The sequence below is a fragment of the Mytilus galloprovincialis genome, chromosome 14 (assembly GCF_965363235.1).
Source record: "Mytilus galloprovincialis chromosome 14, xbMytGall1.hap1.1, whole genome shotgun sequence".
NCBI classification, from domain to species: Eukaryota; Metazoa; Mollusca; class Bivalvia; order Mytilida; family Mytilidae; genus Mytilus; species Mytilus galloprovincialis.
The window spans coordinates 42,130,767-42,150,838 of record NC_134851.1 but is presented as its reverse complement, the minus strand read 5'-3'; the positions used below and the strand labels follow the sequence as shown (position 1 = coordinate 42,150,838).

Sequence of the window (20,072 nt, the reverse complement as noted above, 5' to 3'; positions counted from 1 at the left end):
CTTTACAAAACAAACCTGACTATCGTACAAGTGAGAGGTTAAGCGCTTTTAAACCGGATTCAATCCACCATTGTTGTCTATTCGTTTGATGAGTTTTATCATTTGATTTTGCCATTTGATGAGGAACTTTTCGTTTTGAATTTTCCTTGGATTTCAGTATTTTTGTGATTCAATACTGACCTGAAATCAAGACTGAAATTTTTTCATTCACTGGGAACTATGTTTTATCATTTGATTTTGACATTTGATTAGGAACTTTTCGTTTTGAATTTTCCTTGGATTTCAGTATTTTTGTGATTTAATACTGACCTGAAATCAAGACTGAAATTTTTTCATTCACTGGGAACTATGGTCAAACCAATGTGTAAAATCTTATATTAAATCATTTTTCGACGGTCCGATCCGCTTTGCTAATATTTGCTTTGCATGTTTGTTTTTTCATCTAATGTATATGTACGTAAAAGGAAACATCATTTTTTTCTGTATTTGTATAAACACATAAAGCACAGTGAAAAAGCTGAAGCCTATATGCGGGTGTACCTAGAGACATACCATATCAATAATACAAAGCCGATCATGATTTAGGAGTAATAAAAGCAACAATTGGGTCAACATTTACAATTAATTCTACATAGGCGGTAATGGTAACGTTTTCCTCCGTTACTCAGTCCATATCGTTTACTTGAACATGTATGATGGCTCATATCGAAGCTGATACATTTATACATGTCTGGTTAAATTTTCGGGGTGGCAAGTGAGATTACTTTTTTCGCAAATTTCTGGACCCCGGAAGATGGTGAAAAATGTCACTCTCCTCATGAAATAATCCCAAAATTCTGATCATAAAATTCAATAAAAACATTGTCCTTTCTAATAATTTATTTCAGGTCAAATCTACATATTTCTTTTCGCATCACATCAGCTCTATAAAACAGTTCTTATTGTTCATTTATGTCCATTTTTAAAATCACAGCATCCACAATTGTATGGCGGACTAATATTGTTTTTTGATTACGTCATCTGAGTTCCTCATCTCAAGGTCCATTATGGACCCTGACCCATATTAGATCAGCAAATGTCAGATTCCACTTGTATTGCAGTATGAATTCCTTCGGTACACCTTTTCGAACAATTCTGTGAAGTTTTTTTCCGCATCTGAAATAAAATAAGTTATTTTTTTTTTATTTTTATGTAAGTAGCTTATTACTGATCCTTATATCTTTTATTAGAAAAAAAAGCACAAAATCCATATGTTATCAATTCACAACTTAGACATTGATTAAGACTTTTCATAGCTTAAAGTGCCTTTCAACAAACCTTCATTACCTTACTGACTTTATAAAAATCATCATGTTTAGACGATAATTCATGAAAATGTTGTGTTTTTTACTGTAAATAAGGTAGATTTAAGGATTTTTTCACTCATAAAATAATGTTTTTGATACATTTTTCTTTCAAAGAAGGAATTGAACATTTTTATTTTTATATAACTGCTAAGATCATTCACAGACCATTCTAAAACAGGTTTTAGTTTTAAAATCCATCAAGTAATAACCATTTTAGAGTCCTTTTTGTGTGAGTGTTCAAATAGGGCAAAATGGTGCTTTTCTTTGGTGAAGATAACATTGTGACGTCATCGCTTTTGTGATGTCATAACTTTATGATGTCATAATTTAGAATTGTACAAACATAACAGAGTGTATATTTATTCAGTAATGAAAGGGAAAAGGAAAAGAAACCAATATAAGGTTGGTAACCAAGCCCATCTATTGCGTTTTGTATCCCTAACTACAGATCAAGGTTGTGGTGTTATTAATGGTGTTGCTCCATCTACAGCTCCATCTACACCTCCATCTACACAGGTTTTAAAAAAATTATCTATGCAAGTTCCACCTGCACAACCTAAACTTAAATTTTCTAATTCCACTACAGATCTGACACCTAAAAACACCACAGAATCTGTCTGGTTACCCCGCCTTACAGAAAAGGAATTCAAGCTGTACTCAAAAGAGAGTTACGATAAAAAATCTTATGAAGCCCCACAAACTGAAAAATGTGCGACTACAGTCAAACTAATAAGACCCCATAAATTGTCAGATGATTATTTAGATGAATATCTAGAGAAAAGAACTGAAAATAGAACAGTAGATAGAGATCTTAATATTTAATGATCAATAGTCTTATAATTTGTCATTTAAATAAAAGTCCAAAGTTTGTTGTTCCACATTTTGAACTGGTACAAGAGACTCAATGGGGTCCTGGTTGGATTTGGGAAATGAACTGTACCAAGTGTAAATCTATTTCAGAAAAATATAAACTATTTAGAGAAATTAACACAGGACGTGCTGGTCGCAAGAGTGCTACAATTAACTATGGGTTTCAGGATGGCGTCATAAACTGTAATATTGGTAATGATAGCGCGCGACTACTTTTAACTAGTTCATGTATTCCTCCTATGTCAAAAGGAACAATGCAGAGAATAACAAATAATGTTTGTGACAAGGTTGTAAAACTTGCTGAAAATGAAACCGAACAAGTGGTTGAGAGTTTCAGAAAGAGAAATCAAACCTTAGAGTTAAATAAAAATAGTCCTGTAAAATTACAAATGGATGGTACCTATCAGAGTGTGCATATAAAAAGTAGGCATAAAATGGGACAAAATGCATTACAAGTTATTGGTATTGCCTGTGAAAATGAAACTGACAATCATGATATCATTGGTTTTCACCTTGTAAACAAACTTTGCTGGGTTGGTGCATGGTTACGCGGTAAAAGTTATGACATTGAATGTCCTAATCACGAGTACTGCACATCAAATACAAATAGGTATGATCCTTTGAGTGAGAAGGATCTTGGGTATGAAATAGGTAAAAAAAAGTGCTAAACTTGATTTACTTGTGGACTATTGTACTACTGATGGAGATGCAAAAAGTGTACAAGGTTTACAAGAAGCAATGCAAGAAATATTTGACCCTTTATGGTCAGTAAATAGACTGGCAGATACTATACACCGGGGTCAAAGTCAGTCCCGTGAGGTATTGCGAGCAAAATTTAGTGTCGGTATGTTCCCTGGAGCTACAAAGGCCCAAAGGAATGATATTAAAATAGCTTTTGCCAATGATTTAAAATTACGTTCACATGGTATAATGAAATGTTTATTTGCAAAATATAATGGTGACCGACAACAAATTTCAAAATGTTTGCCACGCATTGTTAAGTCTGTCGTGAATTGTTATAGTGGTAATTGTAGCGAAACGTGTGGATGGAGCATAACACTATGTAATGGTGGTATAAAAACTAGTTGGTGGTACAAATCTATTAACCTTAGCAGTCATGGTTTACAAAATATGTCTTTGAAACCAAATAAGACTGACAAATTATTAATAGAATCATTGTTAGAAATGAAACTTTCCCAGACCGCATTAAATCAGATGCAATTTTTCAGCAATATTAATAAGTGCGTATCCGTCAATAGGACAATCTCTACATACCTACCTAAGAATAAGAATTTTTCACGCAATGCCTTAGGCCGTGCATCTGCAGCAGTCTTTAAAGTCAATAATAAAAGGGATGTTGCATTGGCTAAGACCCTTAAAGCTGTAGGTTGTGGTCTAGGTAGAAAGTCTCGTGCTGTAGTGGCTCTGAAAAAAAATACGTAAACGTGAAAAATATGATTGTGCATATCAAAAAAGTGTACGTGTCAAATTAAACAGGTTAAAAGCTCGCAAAAAACAGGCTATCGATTTCTTGTTAAATAAGAGAGTGCGATAAAGGTTGATTAGTGGATATAAAAAACATCAGTTAGAACCAAAGCTATGTCAGAATTCAAGTCCGATAGAATTCGTTTCACAGCCAGGTTGTAGTTCTTAGCCAGATTAACATTTGTATTAAAAGGTTGCACAATATTTTGATTTTTTTTTTCAGCCTTTCAGGAAGCTACTGCATATTCCGGTACAATGGCTGCGCCCATGAAAAAATAATGAGATAGTGAAAACCACACTAATCCAATGTTATTTACCCCATCGGTGTGTAAAATATGAGGCATTACATATAACAAACCTTTCTCATCATTGAAATTTAATATAAACAATGTCTGCACTAGATAACCAAAGTTGTGAAGATATAATTCCACCTCAGTCACCGGCCGATAATCACAAATATGATCTTTCATTGACAAGTTGTTCAGCCGAATATCCTAAAGATTGTATCCCAGACAAACTTACCACACCCAATGGTCTAAAAGCAAAAGACCTTAAATTTGAAGAAATAAATTTAGACTTGTACAAACCTGATGCAAATATGGTGGCATTGAGGGGAAATGCCAATAGAATTCTTCCATGGATAAAAGCTTTATCCTTACATTATTATGAGGGTTATGGGAAGAACGAGGAATATATAATTGTATGGAATGATGAACCAAAAGATTGGACAAAAAATAAAAGTGGGAAAAAAACCATTTGTATTGATTTAGCAACCAAGGTTATCCCCCTTATATACAAATTGACATTTCACATCAATACAGGGGTTGTACAAATTCGAGGAAACAAATATGATCTTTTCTACAACAGAGACTTCCCAGCACTTAAATTGTTAGTATCACAGATAGTTGATTACAACAACTTGACCTCACTTTCAATGCCAGATACCCAACTACAAAACAATGTCAACAAAAACAAACAAGAAACAGCTAAGACAGCTAGTAATTATGTAAATCAAGAAACACAGGTTAAGACAATCAAAGATCAAGATGAAACAACTGTAAAATCTACTGGGGACAGTGATATTGATATGAACAACAATAAACAAGACTTTTGCTGGCAAGTAACTCCAACCAATATGTTAGTTCCTTTTCTTCAACAAGACTCAGGTGTTGAGAAATTTATGAGCCAACTAGAGACACAATTTACGCCTGCTCTTGATAAGGTTTTCTCACAACAAAATGACAAGATTAGTAAGATGAATGACGTAATTACTAGACACATTGAAACATCAAATGACAGATTTTCAGAACTTTTAGATAAATTTGATAATGCTACTTCAAGTTTAATAGAACGAGAAAAACAAAATTCAGAACTGAGAGCACAACTGAAAGATGTCAACTATAAGAATACATTAGAAAATGAAATTCAAAAAGTAAAATAGAGCATAAATATGATTTACTAAAATAAAAACATGAACTACAAGCTGAAAAAGTGTTGAAGTTAAACGAAGACACAAAACATGCTTTGAGCGACATATCAGACAAATCATTATTCATTAAATCATTAGAGACACAGTGTGCTACTCTAAAAAGGCAAGTAGAAGAAAAAGATGGAGAAATATTAAGCTTAAAATTACATGAGAGCCGGGATGACAGTTCTGGACAACCATTTCAAGAGGTACATGGCAAAAAAATAGAAATGTCACAGAACAGAAAGATTTTGAAGAGAATTTAAAGCTAAATGTTCCACATGTAATAATTATTGGGACATCAAACATCGACAATATTGATACAAAAAAACTTTCATCCAAATTTACAGCCGAAAAATTAACTGCATATACGTTGGAAGAAACAGAAACTACCGTTTCAGAGCTCGAGTTTACAACAAAACCAGATGCTTTTGTACTACACTCTGTGACGAATGACATTAAAACACACAGCCCACAAGATTGTGTTGATAAAATGGAGGATATTATACAAGTCCTCAAGGGGAAATTTGATAGTACAAAAATCATTATTTCATTGCCCACCCCGAGATTAGATAATAGTACAGTTAACAACAAATCGTTTCAACTAAGTGCAATGCTAAAGGAAAATTTTCAAAATGACGAAGCTATATACATGTGTGATAACAGCAATTTAGCCTACAAGGGGGAGGCTGTTAAAAGATATGTTGGAGATGATGGTGTACACCTAACCACACATGGGGTCTCACTTTTTGCATCGAATATAAGAGATACCATTGATGAGGTATTGGACCTTCCGAAACGCATAACGCTTAGCAAACGCAACAATTCAAATTACATGTATAGAGGTGAGGTGAATAATCAGGTTATAGAGGTAGAGGTGAATACTCAGGGTATAGAGGTAGAGGTGAATACTCAGGTTACAGAGGCAGAAGTGATTACTTAGGTCACAGAGGTAGAGGAGATTATTTTAACTCAAATAACAGAGGAAATTATTCTAACTCGAACAATACAGGGAGAGATGGACCTGGCTCGAACATATATCGGGGTGGATACAGAGGAGACCGTCGTGGTGGATACTAATATCGAACTTTATTGCTTTATCTAATAAAACATTTTACTAATAAGTAATTGTCCAAAGCATTAAGATTAAAACAAATTATACAATTATATTTCTAATTTAGTAGTTAACTAAGTTAATTTATTAAAAGTAGACATTGTATATTAATTTAGCAAAGAGACACTTATTCATTGTATTTTTTAATTTTTTGTTGTTGTTGTTTTTGTTGGGGTTTTTTTTTTTTTTTGTTGTTTTTTGTTGTTCCATATTATTTTATTTTCAAGTTAATTACATACTCTATTTATTCTGAGTGAAGGGCCCTTTTTGGAGCAAAATTGGTGTAATTTTAAAATATTTATTCAATAATATCATACTTAGACTCAGTTTAACAAAATATATTTTGAAACAATGCCTAGAAGAAATGATTTAAGTATTCATAACCTGACTTTTTGTGTTTGGAATGTTGGAGGGCTTAATTCAAAAACATATAATAAGCTTCAAGATCAAAATTTTATCAATCAAGTGAACAGTTATGATATAATACTTTTATGTGAAACTCACATTGGCTACAATACATCTATTGATATAGAAGGTTTTAATTATTTTCCTGTATTTAGACCTCAGTCATCAAATCAGAGATTTTATGGGGGACTTGGCATACTTATCAATAACAATATTCAAAAAGGGGTGAAAATTTTAGAAAACACTTGCAAGGACTATCAATGGATTATATTAGATAAAGATTTTTTTAACTTTGCCAAAGATATTTACCTCTGTTTAGCATATATAATACCAAGCACCTCTTGTTATTTACATCAAACTGATGATGACATATTAGATTTAATTGAAAGAGATATCATTAATAAATACAAAATGAAAGGAAACATTATACTCTGTGGTGATTTAAATGCCAGGTCAGGTGCAGAACAAGATTTTATAGAAAATGATGTATATGATAGTCACACACCATTATGTAATAACTATGAATACGACATTGTACAAGATATTAGAAATAGTTATGATAAGAAAGTAGATACCAGAGGTAAACAATTAACAGAATTTTGTATTTCCACTAATATGAGAATTTTGAATGGAAGAGTGTTTGGTGACTTGTTTGGTAAATTTACTTGCCATAAGCCAGTCGGATCTAGTGTAGTTGATTATGTAGTAGTATCAGAAGGTTTAATGTCAAATATACTTAGTTTTGAGGTTTCAGAGTTTTTACCAACTTTTTCTGATTGTCATTGTAAGCTTTCTTTCAATATTATGGCAACTTATATTAAGAATTCGTCAAAATGTAATATAAATATGACTGATTTAACAGGAGGATACATTTGGAGTAACTCCTCGCCAATAAAATTTAGAGATGCTCTATGCCACCCACTTTGCAAGGCTAAAAAAGTATGAAAAATAAAAAAAAAAGACAAAAAAATGTAAATATTTTGATTCAGATTTAAAGAGGAAAAGAACATTTTTGATGGATAAAGGAGCATTACTTTCTAAATATCCTTTTAATCCAATTATAACAGGATCATGTTTCAAATTTTACAGAGAATATACCAAATTGCGAAGGTATAAAAAAGACATTTTAAGCAACAAGTTTTAGATCAGCTTGATCAGTTAAGGGATCATGATCCCAAGAAATATTGGAAACTCATAAATTCACTTAAAGAACGTAAAAATGATAACACTCTGGATTCAGCCAAGCCAGATGATTGGTATGAATATTTTTCAGAGCTCAATAAGCCATCAAATTTACATAGTAATAGAATACATGAAATAAAGTCTGAGGTAGAAAAATTGGAGAAAGTAAAACAATTTTGTAAATTAGATTTTAGAATCTCAAATACAGAAATTGCAAACTCTGTGAGAAAACTTAAAAATGGAAAAGCATCAGGTTTAGATGGTATTCCTGCAGAAATGTTAAGGGCAGGTTCATCAGTTTTAGTTCCATTGTTACAAAAACTATATAATATTGTATTCTCAACAGGATTTTATCCTCTACAATGGTCATCAGCATATATAACCCCGGTTTTTAAGTCTGGTGATCCATGCAAACCAGAAAATTATAGAGGTATGGCTATTAACACCTGTATAGGTAAATTATTTAATTGTGTTTTAAATAATAGACTAGACCACTTTCTTGAAGAACATGATATCATAAGTAAATGCCAAATTGGAATTATAAAAAAATCAAGAACATCCGATCATATATTTGTTCTTAAGACTTTAATTGACAAGTGTATTAATAGCAAAAATGGTAAACTTTTTGCATGCTTTGTAGATCTCAGAAAAGCATTCGACTCTGTTATTCATACAGGTATACAACTTAAACTACTCCAACACAACATAGCAGGACAGTTTTATGCTATAGTTAAAGATATGTATAATAAAAGTAAGCTATGTGTCAAAATTGACAACCAATCAACTCCTTTAGTTAGATCATTTATTGGAGTGAGACAAGGGGATTTTAAAGCCCCAATTTATTTAAACTTTTTATTAATGATCTCCCTGATGTCTTTTCTTCTTGTGCTAACCATGTCAATGTTAATAACCAAAGGGTTGATTGTTTAATGTATGCTGATGACATTGTTATTCTCTCAGATTCACCAGAGGGATTGCAAGAGAGGTTAACCCTGCTTAACAATTACTGTTCTAAATGGTGTTTAAATGTAAATGAGAACAAGACAAAAGTTATGATTTTAATCTCCCTTTTTACCTAGGTGAAAAAGCTATTGGTTGTACATATAATTATAAATATTTGGGCATTACTTTTATACCCAGTGGAAAATTTTTTCAGTGTAAAGATGAACTGTACAAAAAGTCTATGAAAGCATGTTTTAAATTACAACAATGTATGTCATCGTCAAACCTTAGTGTTTCAACTTTACTTCATTTATATGACCATACTGTAAAACCAATTTTAACCTATGGATGTGAAGTCTGGGGTATGTTTTCTGTAAACTCAGCTGCATGTAAGAAAAATGATCAATATATTTTAGAAAAGGTGTTTTCAAATGATACATCTGAAAAATCACATATCAAATTTATGAAATATGTTCTAGGTGTAAATAAGAAATCCAGTAATCTTGCTGTGACTTCTGAAATAGGGAGATACCCAATGTATTTTTATATTATATTAGCAATGTTGAAATATTATCATCGACTCGATAATTCTAAGAACATGTTATTATATGATGCATATTTATGTAGTAAAGAACTTCACAATAATAAAGTGAATACATGGTTTTCAAGTATAGACTGTATTTTAAAAAAGCTGGGCATACAAACATGTAATTTAAAAACCAGTATCTACTCTTTCACAAAATTTATCAAAGATAAGCTATATAAAAACTATCTCCATTTCTGGAAGGAAAATAGAAATAAAGTTTTACAATCAGATCAAGGTAAACTTACTACCTATTTTTCCTTTAAAACTCTATTTTGTTTTGAAAAATATCTGGATCTAAAAGATTTTAGATTAAGACAATCAATCTGTAAAATTAGAATAAAGGCTCATCCATTAAGGATTGAGACTGATAGATATGCTAAACTTTATGTGAATAGGACCTGAGAAAATGTTTATACTGTACTTTAAATAAAGTTGAAGATGAGATACACTTTGTAACTGAATGTCCACTATATATTGATAACAGAAATGAGTTTTTTACTGAAATTTCTCTAAATTGTAATCATTTTCAATCTTTAGACAATTTTTCAAAGTTTTTATGGCTATTTACACAAGAAAATTTAAATGTGTATAAATGTTTAGGAAAGTATTTATCTCAAAATCTAGAGATAAGGAGAAGTTCAAAAATAATAAATGCAAATTAGCCACAAATATACATATTTTGAGTGGTATATAATTTTAAATGGTATAATTTAAAGATGTAAATTGTATTATCTGGTTCTGTCCTGGCCTTTTATAGCATTTTTAATAGTATTAAACAATGTTGTTTTCCTATATTATATGTCTCTAATTTATGTCTAATCTTACGTACTTGTGTGTAATGTCATGAAAGCTCTTTATAGGGCCCTTTAATTGGAAATAAAATATTCTTATTCTTATTCTTCTTATTCTTATTAAGTTATTTATTTATTTATCTATTGACAGAGAATACTAAATATCGTATCATATATTAAAACAAACACCTTTCAGGAATGTATGAGCATGATTTGAGTTAGTTGTGTTTTTTTTAAATTAAAAAGTGTGTTTCATTTTAAGTTTGTTATGAAAATGGGATAATAGTCCAAGACACTGAAATAAACTTTGTATCACACAGAAAGACCCAATGCATGCATGCATCCAGCCACAGTACATGCATTTATTGGAAAAGACATACAATGACATGAAATAAAATTATAAACAAAATAATGAATATTACAACATTAAGTCATTCACAGTTTGTCTTTGTAACTCGATGTCATATTTGGATATTTTTTTCATTCTGTTATTCTTTATTTGGTTTTTTGATGTCTTATTTAAATAATGACTGTCATACTTTGTTCATTCATTTGTCTCTATGTTTCACTTTCATTTAGTTCTTTAAGCATGTTTACTTCCGTTGATTGAATTACCCAGTTTTCTGACACAGTGAATGAAACCATCAAGAGTTACTCCCCTTGCACTGTAAAAATTAGTAAATACTGGTGAAAAAAACACATAAATGTTTGACTTCGAGCTTACAATCTTGCATAAACATGTTTGTCATGTTTGTTTCAGTGTCTTTGGGGTATGAGGGTGGGCTTTTTTCCCATTTTCGTTTTTTACTTGTGTTAAAAACTCGTATTTTCAGAAATGATTAATGTGGAGGTAAAATGTGCAAGGCATGTAATTGACTACAAAATCATAACAAACCACAATTTCAGCATGCAGTTAGTATAGTTTGTGTCATGCACAATATGTGTGGTGCATTGGTGTGAAGCTACACATATTTTTCTTTGATTGTTAATCTCCCGAGGTTCTAAAACAATATGGTCTGCATTCACACACAATGCATTATGACAAAGGTGTGAAGCATCTAAATTTTTGTCTAAATCAGTCGATTTCAATTGCAAAATTTTTGCTAAACGTGCAACATTCATTTTAGTAAGTTTGGCATTTGGGTATGTAACATTGATCATCCCTAGAATATAATTATTTCTCCTCTGAGTGGCCCCAGTCTAAATAATGCATGTCCCATATTCTGCCTCTTCACTGTTTATAAGTATAAAATTGGTATATTTTTGATAAAAATCAAAATTATTGGAAGCCATTTTGTATTGTTTTTAATTAAATAGCACTAACAGCCGCTCCCATCCGAAATTGTGATCATTGAACCAGAAAACACTCCAACACTTTTGAAATAAAAGTTCACAAATTGGGTCAACATTTACAATTAATTCTACATAGGCGGTAATGGTAACGATTTCCTCCGTTACTCAGTCCATATTATTTACTTGAACATGTATGATGGCTCATATCGAAGCTGATACATTTATACATGTCTGGTTAAATTTTCGGGGTGGCAAGTGGGATTACTTTTTTCGCAAATTGCTGGACCCCGGAAGATGGTGAAAAATGTCACTCTCCTCATGAAATAATCCCAAAATTCTGATCATAAAATTCAATAAAAAAGTTGTCCTTTCTAATAATTTATTTCAGGTCAAATCTACATATTTCTTTTCTTATCACATCAGCTCTATAAAACAGTTCTTATTGTTCATTTATGTCCATTTTTAAAATCAAAGCATCCACAATTGTATGGCGGACTAATATTGTTTTTTAATTACGTCATCTGAGTTCCTCATCTCAAGGTCCATTAGGGACCCTGACCCAATTCATAAAAAGTATTATAGGATATGGATCCAATTATATTATATTTTGTGGATTATCACATTGAACACCAACTATGTTTTCATATTAAACAGTGTATGCTAAAACATTCATTTGTACTTCTAGTACTTCTAATACTATTAATTGCTAAAAGAGATCTTTTGAAGAGTTACTAGTACCAACTGTAGAGTACGACAACTAGGGTACATGTATTTTATTGTGACGTGTGATAGACATGTAAGATATTTTTGATGTATGTTTTAAATTGGTACTAATAAAGCATACTGTTTAATATTCTGTATTTTTTATGACAGTTATTATGTAGGAAACAGTAACTGTGTGAAATAATTGTAGTCTGGAACATATGATAATTGAAGCAAATAAGTTTTAATTAACATTTAATAAAGTAAAGTTAGAACAATTACAATATTATGATTCTTGTAGAAATATTGAATTACTGTCATTTGAATATATTTGATAAACCAGTTGAAGTTCATGTAATAATTTACCAGTTCATAGTAATAATCCACTGAATAATCCAACTGTATGTCTTGTATTTTTGTGAAGATCCAATTGTAGAAACTGTAGTAAATCGTAGTAAATTTCACGCACCTGTGCTTGAATTTTATGAATGAAATGTATTGACATGCGCAGTAGAACCCATGTGTCACTTGGGACGATTGTTCAATAAAAACACTATTTTTACGTGTTGGCAACTGTTTTCACATACTCCTTGTAATTCCTTATGTATGGTATAAACTGTATTTCATTGTTAGTTATTCAGGAAAGGTTCTGAATATAACTAATAATAATAAACATTTGTTTATGTAAGTGGTGAGGTATCAGTTACAACTATATACAAAAATGTCAGAAAGAGGTCTTCTGATTAAAAACACTTGAAGTTAGGATTTTTTCTTAGGTAATTTATTTTCTTAGTAAGATAGCAGAACTCAGCCTTTTTATGTATTTTTCTGACACACCAACATATTATCTCTTGAGTGTAGAGATAAATTAATAAATATCTCTTGAGTGTAGAGATAAATAAGATAAATATCTCTTGAGTGTAGAGATAAATTACTACATGTATTATACTGAATAGATTATTGTCATATCTTGAATATAAATGAAAACATATGATTCTTGAAATGAATAAAATATAGAAACTTATTTACGTGACTTTTATCAAATGCCTATACTGACCAGCTCATATCTTGTCATACTGACTTTGTTATTTACAAACTACTTATAAAATTTGAGTAAAACCTTTGGGTCGAAGCATTTCAAGCCCCTGCCCGCTACACAACGATAATAGCTGACACTACTATAACAAAGTGTTTTAGTTGTCTCAGATAATATACGTTAGTTCGTCGAGTTATAAATCCTTTGTTTTATATTTATCTAGTGTAGCTAAAAGATACAGCGTATAGTCAAACATAAATGGTCCTATACATAGTTACAAAGGTACCAGGCTTATAATTTAATACGCCAGACGCGCGTTTCGTCTCTATAAGACTCATCAGTGACGCTCAGATCAAAACAGTTAAAAAAAATCAAAGAAGTACAAAGTTAAAGAGCATTGAGGACCCAGAAATCCAAAAAGTTATGACAAAACGGCTAAGGTAATCTATGCCTGGGATAAGAAAATCCTTAGTAATTCGAAAAATTCATAACAGGAAATTTATAAATATATATATATAATAAAATCTTAAAAATATTATAATTTTCTCAGGGGTATAAAAACAAAGTGTAAAAGTCCTTTGACCTTCATGAACCGATAATTCATCAATAGAATAGTGTATATCTATAGGCTATAAATATCTATTAGATAGTTCGTTGTTTGTCTCGTCAATCCGAAATGGTATGCGAACGTGGTTTATGAAGAAAATATATTTGGGTGTGCTTGATGTTAATAAGGCATCTTAAAATTGTGACATTTTTGGTGTACAAAAAAGTAAAATTTGGACATAGTTTCTTTAGCTTAGTTAAATATTGACTGCCAGTTTATTTGTATCGATTTGTAAACGACCTTACGAAGGTGACAGTTGCTTAAAAAAATCAATTCCATACACTTGGCAATTTGTAAACAAACAAAGTATCTTCTATTATTCCAGTTTTTTATACCTAATGTTTTACCATTTTTTGAACCTAATGTTCTTCCTTTTTTTTTTAAATGTCCTGACTATGTCAGGAAAATGACCATTGTGATATTATAGTTCGTTTCTGTGTTTGTTACATTTTAATGTTGAGTTTCTTTTGTGTCGTTGTTCTCCTCTTATATTTGATGCATTTCCCTCAGTTTTAGTGTGTAACCCGGATTTGGTTTTTTTTTCTCTATCGATTTTATGAGTTTCGAACAGCGGTATACTACTGTTGCCTTTATGTTTAATTCTTTGACATTCCTTTTATTTCATTTCCCTAAACATAATGAAATGAACATCGATAAACAAGGTCGTCAAACGTCACCGCTAAATTACTGTTGATTGACTTTTTACTTTGACAGGAGTAAGGAGTAAGGAGTACAACATGTATCTACGTACCCTTGCGGGTTATGAACCAAAATCAAGACTAAAATGACATTTCCGCATAGAAAATATTCAGTAGGGTTGTTTTTATCTACACTACCTACACTAAGTCCTTGAAAAAATAATATAGGCCTCAATCAAAATCTATCAGGACTAAGCAATTATATATCACGTATATTTGATAACATAATTTGGTTATAATCAGAAAACTATTAATATTTCGTCATTTTTTTAAAACAAATTTTGCTTTCAAAATCTTAAAGGGGCACCAGCTGTCAAATTCATGTTCACCGATTTTAATAAAATTCTCATATTTTATTTATAACAATGTAAAACATTTATCTTAACTATTAAAGGTATTGAATAAATAATAAACAGGACACGAGCATGAAAATACGTAGCTTCGTTTCGTGTGTATTTTAGTTCAGACGCCATCTAATTAATTATCTAGTTGACCTCTAATGCCATGTGACGACCATATAAGCGATGCAAACATAAATATAGATATAAATAGATTAAACAAACTCGTGCTGTTGGATTATTCTAGGTCTATTCAATTTCATATTATAGATGAAAAAATAAATGTTTATCAACGTTTTTACCTGTACAAGAATGAATTTTTGTGGATCGAACCAGTCAGTCAAATGATTTATCATTGTATCACTTTCAATGTTATGATTCTGTTCCTTTAAATAAATTTACACATACACACGTGTTATCCATCTCAAGCTCAGGGATTAAATAGAAGTTCACATGAATACAGATCCAATGAGGTCAAATTATTTACTTGCAAGTGAATAATTCATAATCAATGTTTTTTAAAAATGTCCTGTACCAAGTCAGGAATATGGCCATTGTTATATTATAGTTCGTTTCTGTGTGTGTTAGATTTTAACGTTGTGTTTCCGTTGTGTCGTTTGTTTACTATAAGACGTGTCACGGTACTTGTCTATCCCAGATTCATGTATTTGGTTTTGATGTTATAGATGTTATATTTGTTGTTCTCATAGGATTTTGTCTAATGCTAAGTCCGTTTCTGTGTGTGTGTGGGTGTTACATTTTAATGTTGTGTCGTTGTTCTCCTATATTTAATGCGTTTCCCTCTGTTTTAGTTTGTTGCCCCGATTTAGTTTTTTGTCCATGGATTTATGAGTTTTGAACAGCGGTATACTACTGTTGACTTTATTTATCTTATTTTGACGAAATTGTACCATACTAGCCGCTAAAAGCTAATTATAATTTCATTATTTGCATTTCATTATGGATTGAGCCAAAAAGAAGGATGTTTGATTTTTTATACATCTCGTAGCTAATGCCCCTTTAAAAACAGAAATTGCAGAATACCAATTTAGTTTTGCAAGCTTGTAAGTAATTTCGCGAAAACATCTACAAATTCAGATTTTTCATATGAAGAAACATGTTAAAACAGTTGTATTGCCTACCAAAAGTAGCGCAATGTTCTTCATATTTGTGGTTATCCACACATTTGCAAGCTTTCATTTCGTATTTTAAATTCAAATCATAGACTTCATTATATTTGTTCCTTATGCATATCCTATTGTGTTGATATTTTTACAATCATAATGGCAACATTGTATGTAAATAAAATCTGTTCCGATTTGTATCCTATAGATTTGTTTTATCAAACATGAAATGTAAACACACTAATAAAAAAAAATGTTCACAAACTAATTAGGTATTAAACCAGATTAATCAAATAAAGTCAACAGACTAATTCGTAGTAATCACACTTTAGTGGCATCATGACAGCGTGTCCATCCCGAGTGCAAGAGGTCAAGAACTCTCACTCGGTTCAAACATAAAGCATGCAAATTAATATTTGCTGCTTCTCCCCTGAGCTTGTTAAGTCAGAATAACGAGGCCGGGTAGGGGTGGGATGTATAATTGCTAACTCAAAATTCCCATTAGATCATCATAATCGCTGACAAAACTTAAACTAATTGTTTAACAACCAAAAAGTTAAGTAACATTTTTAGATAAAATTCCCTATTGAACGCAAGATTATTTTCAACCTTGGGATATGTTGTCATAACTCCAGGTGAAATAAGACAACTTCCTATTTACTAACAAACAAATATGCAAATACCCTCAATGACTGAATCGACGTCGTCATAAAGTCTCAATATAATGTCTATTTATGATGTGCAACTGCAATACAGTATATATAAACTATACTTCCTAAAAGCATACAAGGTGACATATATACTTTGCATCGAGTTATTTACAGACGATATAGTCGAGGAATATAAACCGTAGTAAACATGGACGAGACTGGTAGAGACATTCTAGATCTGTTATTTACTTATATCATTTCATACTAGGCATATACTTGTCATTTGATGTTGATATCTTTTAATTATTAAAAGTAAAGTGTAGCAGCAATTGCAATTTAGGGGTTCAATCAAAGTTGCCTGATTATAAAATCTATAAACTTTAAAAAAAAAAAAAAAAAAAAAAAAAAGAAGATGTGGTATTTATGCCAATAAGACAACTCTTCACAAGAGACCAAAAGACACATAAATTAACAGCTATATGTCATAGTACTGCCTTCAACAATAACCGATGCACATACCACATAGTCAGCTATTAAAGGCCCCGAAATCATAAATGTAAAACAATTTAAACGAAAAAACTGACAATCATTTAAAAACGTAGTCGCACACACAAAAATCTTGTTTACTTAAGCAATTTTGTTTAAAAAAATTGAAGAAAAAAATATATCGACAGCTATTTTTTTGGGGGGAGGAATGGGGCATTTTGAGGGTTTCGTTGCTTCCTCCGTTCTGACCTCTGTAATTTCCTCGACCCCGACCGTTCAAATTCCTTTCTGACTGATTATGGTTATTAGAGTTTGTATTGCAATTATCATTGGTAGATTGTCCATATCTATATGTTGACCTTTGATCCGTGTTATGGTTATTTCCACCTCTAGTGTTTCCACGCCCACGATCATTTCGTCTGTAATAGCCACGATTTCCACTCACATTATTGATTATCGTATCGTCTCGGTCACCGCGTCTTTGTGTATTGGTGTCGGTGTCCATGGATTTATGAGTTTTGAACAGCGGTATACTACTGTTGCCTTTATTCATGTTTACTTTTACCGTGTCTACCACTGATCCTCTGATCTCAAGCTTTTCGTTACCAATTGCGTTGACAATACTTCTAAAATTAGAGTTCAATAGTCGTTGTGCGCTTGGAATGGCATTATTGATATAGACATCTTTATAGATACGAGTGTTTCTTAATTCACGCTTTTTATCCATTACCTTTTGTTTGTCATCCTTATTTTGTAACTTAACTATAACAATTCCGTGTTTACCTGTGTGGTTATACTTTTTGCGCTCTACAACGGCAATGTGTATACTATTTAAGTGTAATCCAACTTTGATTAAATCGTCAGCTTTACAAGCAATATTTTCTTTTTCTGTTTCGGGAAGATTTTTGATCACCAATGAGAGATTGTCTTCACTGATCACTTGAGTTTGCTTTTTATTTTGTTTAACCCCATCTGAATATGATTGTTCTAATGAGACGACTTTTTCGGACACTGTTTTTAATTCTGTTTTAAATTCTTCTCTAACTTTTTTCATTTCTTCAGACACTTTTTGGTCGATCATATTCGCCACTTGTTTTGGAATGTTAGTTTCAATATCACCCATCCGTTTAGTTAAGATGTCACAAAATTTATTCATGCTATTGGTTAGTCCAACCACTAAATTCTTTAGCTCACATATATCATCCAGTTTGTCTGAACCGTGTTTATTTTGTGTACATTGACTATGAGGTGACCCGTCAATCAGATTTACACGGTTATTGTGTACAGTTTCTGGTTTCAGTTTTTTTTGCATTTTCCGAATAGAGATCGGAATCAGAATCTGAATCAGATTCATGCGGTCTTTTTAATCGATTGTTATTACTCACAGTTTTCTCATTTAGTACATCGACACTGATATCCGCCGTTGTTATTAACTGGTTTACTACTGACGTCGCCATTACTGACTGGACATACGATCCTGCAGATTTTGAATTTAGCGGGTCGAATTCTAGTAGGTCAAGTCCCTGCATTTCACAGCATCAATATCTTATTTGGCCTTTAGTGACTCACTATACTAAGTATAATTGTCTATGGTTCTTAATCACAAAAATCCACATACAAATCAGAAATATTGAGATTTTTTTTCTTCGAAAAAAAAGGCGACCATTCAAATTGACACATGCGCACTCAATCCTAGCAACTACGAAAGATAAAAATACACATATTTTTACCATAGCACAATGAAACAATGATGGAATGTAAAAGTAACGATTCCCGTCAAATGAATTTTACAAAAATAAAAAAAACAAAAAAAGTTATAATTTACCAAGTAAAAAAAAAGAATACTATATATCAAATCAGAAGGAAATAACTGAAAAGTATTAATACCACCTACATTTGTAGCATAACAACTCAGTAATGGAATACAATGCTGGAACAAAATTGTCAAAAGAAATATTCCATGTTGCCCATTTATGATAAAATTTGGAAGAAAAACTGCAGCTCACTGATAGGCTGACGGGCCTGGAGATTTATTTCTTCTAATGTGTAAATATCCTGTAGTTACATGAGTTCTGGGTGGGAGATCCGTCATTTCTCTACTCTTTCATTTTTTAAACATGTTATCACTCTATTCTTTTAAATATTAAACATAATCAAACCCTGTTACAATATTCCATGCATTTATCTAACGACAGAATCTCACATGAAAGAGCTTTCAATCGAAGAATCGGAAAAAAAGGTAATATTATGTCTGTTGCTCCCACTGACTCTTATTTTGCTGAAAATGCAAAATCCCAACAAATGTCTTACGGCTCGATATATGTCTTATGATTATATAAGGTCTATCATAAATCATAAATCATTTCCATGCATGTCTAACATGGTAACACGTTGTGAGGCTCGTCTATCGAAGTCATAGGTTTAGGACAATCTTGAGACACACTTTTTTCTAAATCGGTTGATCGGAACTTATGGTAAGTCATACCAACTTTCTTGGACACTGAAGTTATAGCTCACCAATTAAAGTATCTTTTTATTGTCCGAAAATGGTCATAATTTTAGAAGACATTTTGTTTAATTACACCATTGGAAATTTTACTTGAAAGTAACGATTTCTACATTTTCAATTTACCCAGAAGAATCTTTTGTTCGACATATGTAAAGTAAGTTTTTCGTCTTTTGCGCATATTCACACGCATATTTATACAGTGTTGAATAATTGTTAATCAACTCCTTTAAAACATTTTTGTTATTTTTACAGATAGTATACTAAGATTCAAATTTTTATAGCTAATTCAATTGTTGTCAATATAATGAAATTCTATGCGACTGGCATACAAGTGAACTAACTGGTTACTAAAGCAGGTTTAATCCACCAATTTCTAAATCCGGAAATGTTTATACAAGGTCAGGAATATGACAGATGTTATCCATTCGTTTGATATGTTT

The 20,072-nt window shown here is 31.6% G+C and overlaps 1 long non-coding RNA gene across 1 annotated transcript; it reads right to left on the bottom strand.

Annotated features, from left to right (window-relative positions):
* Positions 1–619: 619 nt before the first annotated feature.
* On the bottom strand, positions 620–10,894 carry LOC143059592 (uncharacterized). The gene is made up of 3 exons (XR_012973530.1): positions 10,729–10,894; positions 3,496–3,641; positions 620–1,155 (listed from the first exon to the last, which is right to left on the bottom strand). It is a non-coding gene; the product is annotated as an uncharacterized LOC143059592 (long non-coding RNA).
* Positions 10,895–20,072: the final 9,178 nt, after the last annotated feature.